Source organism: Penaeus chinensis, chromosome 40 (assembly GCF_019202785.1).
Source record: "Penaeus chinensis breed Huanghai No. 1 chromosome 40, ASM1920278v2, whole genome shotgun sequence".
Classification (NCBI taxonomy): Eukaryota; Metazoa; Arthropoda; class Malacostraca; order Decapoda; family Penaeidae; genus Penaeus; species Penaeus chinensis.
The window spans coordinates 8006900-8011027 of NC_061858.1; the positions used below are offsets into that span (position 1 = coordinate 8006900).

General features: G+C 33.6%; 1 long non-coding RNA gene across 1 annotated transcript in view; it reads left to right on the top strand.

Moving 5' to 3' along the window:
- Positions 1–2171: 2171 nt before the first annotated feature.
- LOC125047235 overlaps positions 2172–4128 on the top strand; it is a 3407-nt gene continuing 1450 nt past the window's right edge. Inside the window, exon 1 of the long non-coding RNA XR_007116713.1 lies at positions 2172–2281. This is a non-coding gene — a long non-coding RNA (uncharacterized LOC125047235). The remainder of the gene's footprint in view (positions 2282–4128) is intronic.

Sequence of the window (4128 nt, forward strand, 5' to 3'; positions counted from 1 at the left end):
TAATAATAATAATAATAATAACAATAATAAAGATAAAATAAAGAGATAATGAATATAGGAATAGTTTCCCCTAATAAATACATTTTCTATTATTATTATAATGAAACTATTGTTTTCTTTGAATACTTTAACGAGTAAACTAAAGGACTGAGAAATGATTGAATCGGATGTATGCCTCTTTGCTCCGTTACCGAAGACCTCCTATGTTTAATATTTGAGTATAATTTGGTTATGAACTGTAAATACGTGACTTTATAGTCATTTTGGAAAGATTCCTCAATATTTTGTATGCACAATTATATACATTTGATACAACAAGCAACTTTGTTCATTGATGTCATTCATCTACAGTTTATGTCGTACGTATTTCTCTTCTCTTTTCTCTTTTCTATTTTCGTTGGGTTTTACTTGTGACTCAATTAAAGCATCCTCTCTAATTCCCTATAAGTCGCCGCGATACTTCCTCGTGCATGTGCAGGTACCAAAATGCCGTAATTTGGGCCATTTGCCGTGATTTTTACTCTACGAATCGTCCCCATGCAACCTTCATACGAGGTTACCTTGACGGCAAGAGTGTGGCAATTTTACGGCACCAAATATTTGATGCAGATTATGCTGATTTCGCCTTATCTATTTTTTCACAAAACAAATGAATGGGCATAAAATGCAGAGGACTTGATAGGCCTTCTAACAGTCTTTTATATATATATATATATATATATATATATATATATATATATATATATATATATATATATATATATAAAATATCAGTTGAAAGTAAACAAACCTTTTTGATTATACAAAGTTAGTGGATTACACTGTTACAGGGTGTATATATAGTTTTAATCTTAAAAAGCGTCGTTTATTCACTATGGACAAGCTTCTTAATTCGCTAGTGAATTCGTTGGCGTCTAATGCCTTTTATTCGCCAGCAACTAAAATCATGAATTCGGACTGTCTGATGCTGCAATAAAGTTTAATATGTTTAACTTTATCGCGCACGTGTAGCGTTTCAGAGGCGAATAGTTTAGTCCAGACGACGACGGCAATATGTGCGAAGGTGCATGTGCTTTGCTGCTGGGTGCTTTGTCCAGTTTTCTTATTATGATGGCACCAAAACTAACCCGACTGAATGGAAATGAAATATTCAACCTCCCTGGGATTACTGAACATTATCCCATCATATGGAAAGACTATCCAAATAAACCAATGCGTGATGGACAAATGGCACAAATACACTTAGCACTTTCGTTCCCATACACTTCTTTTTAAGTATAAGGATAAGTCAGTTGTACGAAGTTATTTTCTCATAACAAAATCAATCCTCGCAGCACGTCTTCCAGCAATGCCATGACGCTAGCGAAAACGTTATCGAATTCATGATTTTTACCAGTATCGTTAGCGTTTAGCTTCAAAAGCGGCGTCGTGTAAACTGCCCTCTACGCATTTCATTCTTTCCTTGAAAAATATCATCATATAAATGCAGTAGATTTAATCTTACAATATATAATTTGGAATAGAACAGATATTTTTTGGATACACGGAGATAGCTTTTATAAATTATTGATTATTTAATTCTAAGGAAATTGTGTTTATTACAACACATAAAATATGTCCAGTTTCGTATGTAGCCCTACTTTCCTTGACTTATCCCAGGAAAATTGGTCCGTTCGGGTTCATATATATATATATATATATATATATATATATATATATGTGTGTGTGTGTGTGTGTGTGTGTGTGTGTGTGTGTGTGTGTGTGTGTGTGTGTGTGTGTGTGTGTGTACATATATATATATATATATATATATATATATATATATATATGTGTGTGTGTGTGTGTGTGTGTGTGTGTGTGTGTGTGTGTGTGTGTGTGTGTGTGTATATATATATGTATATATGTGTGTGTATATGTATATATATCTATGTATATATGTGTATGTATATATATGTGTGTGTGCATATATATATATATATATATATATATATATATATATATATGTATATATATATTATTATTATTATTATTATTAGAAAGTATGCTAAGGTTCTTTGAAACAAAAGAAAAAAGTGCTTTGTACATTGTTTTCACATAATTGTAAAGTAACTGATTTCACTACGTTATCCCAATAAAAGGTATTCTCCCTTAGAATTCCCGTCCTCTGTGTCATCCCGCTGAACACAGAAAACGTGCCATAATATTGGTAACGCTGGTCAGGTGTCAAGTGTCAAGAGTTTGTTTTGGTTTTACGTTAGTACGCGTTTGTGTCAAGTTCCAGGTAATTTATGAGCTTGTTAATACTTAGAGATTAGTTTAAAAGAATATTTATACATCCCTTTCATTATTCTGATTCTTTCTCTTCCATTACATTACCGTTTCTTTATTTCATCGTTATTCATTATGATATATGAAAGATAATCTGATCACAAGATACGTAGTGAGATTTTGTATTCTGCGTTGTAATACTTAACTTTTTTATTTGATATCAAGAATCAGCTGAACCGAAAATCCTGTAGCACATTATACACTGACGAGACTTCAGGAATATTTAATTACGTCAAAGGCAAAGGGGCGTATTACGTATTACATATGTGTTATTTTCAAGATACTTGGTTTGTAGGTTGGTGTGAGAAGCCTGACAGATATTGAATTAAATCTTATGTATTTACATAGTTCCTTAATTGACAAATTATCAGGGAGTTTAACATGCTCTTTTGTGCCAGAGTAAGTAGTTTTGGTGAAGTCTGTTGAACATTATCAGGGTTTAAAGTGCTTAGGCTATGGTATTATGTAATCCATAGACCAAGGCGAACAATTGTAGATTTAACTTTGGTATTTGTTACCGAGAGCAACGCATCCTCCGGAGATGAAGTTCCAAAACCAGAGCATCATACGAACCCAAAATCCAAACCTAACCTTCCCTATCTTCTATTCCCCCCCCCCCCTGTATCTGTCCTTTATTAGCACTTTGTTTCAGAGTGGTGATATATAGCAGATATTTTCTTTATTTTGCAGTAAATATGAGGCCACTGCAGCTGTACATGTTGTTTGAAACTCTTATTTTTTATGCCCTATAAGATGGCAGTGTCCATTTCCCTCTCTGTCCATTGCTCTCGGTAACATTAACCTATATCCCAAGTAGTCTTTACTATGTTATTTTTTTCTGAAAGGGTGCTCTTTTGCTTAATTACTATTTTTTCATAAAAAACTAAAGATCTGAAGTCCCATCCAATAGTTCTCATTTTCCTTTCTTTCTTCTTCTTTTTTTTCTTTCTTTTTTCTTTTTATTCTTCCTCAAGAAATGTGTTCTTTGTTACCATTACATTGCTCTTCCCTATTTTTATAAGGGTCTTCTCCAAATGATTATGAAATTCTCCAGAAATCCCAATTTAGCCCAGATAATTTTCAAAGCGCCTCTTGTTTTATAAATCTTTGACATGTAGTATTTCATATGTACTGTCGCAGAACCCCCTCCTTCTGATGCCCAGTGTGGGCCAGCTTTTTTCATTGCTACCACAACATGGTTACAAATGCATTTCTGTAACAATACTAAGTGTTATTTCACCTATTATATATATAATCTTGAGCTAGGATATGCTATGTAATTGTTCAAAATGTGGCAAACTAGAGCTTTTGATAGCTAAGAAAAAGATGCACTTACCTTGACTCCCTGAGAATTATCTTGTGCCTCCTGTAAAGACAACTGTAGATGTAGGAGACCTGTAGTAGATCAAAAGAAGTCATGATTCGTACAAACCATGAAGAAGTAGAAATTGGCCATGGCCTTGCCCTTTTGCTCTCCAAGAAGGACCCTCATGTTTGGGAGCAGAGGATGGATGTGGTAGTATACCCTAGTTGATAATTTGAAATTTACTTTCACTATTTAATACTCCAAATTGCAAGTACTCTGTCACCAAGGAGTCAGTTAATATGACCTATGAAACCTCGCCTGATTTCCCCTGGCTTGTGGAGCCATCTGTATAAAAAAAAAGCTAATAAACTAGAATCTCAGTATATATGACATGTGTGTACATGCCATCCCAGTATCATTGGATTAAATAAACTTAGTGGATATGGCTAACAGTCAGAAAGAAGTGTTACTGTTAATTACTTTTTTTGTCTATA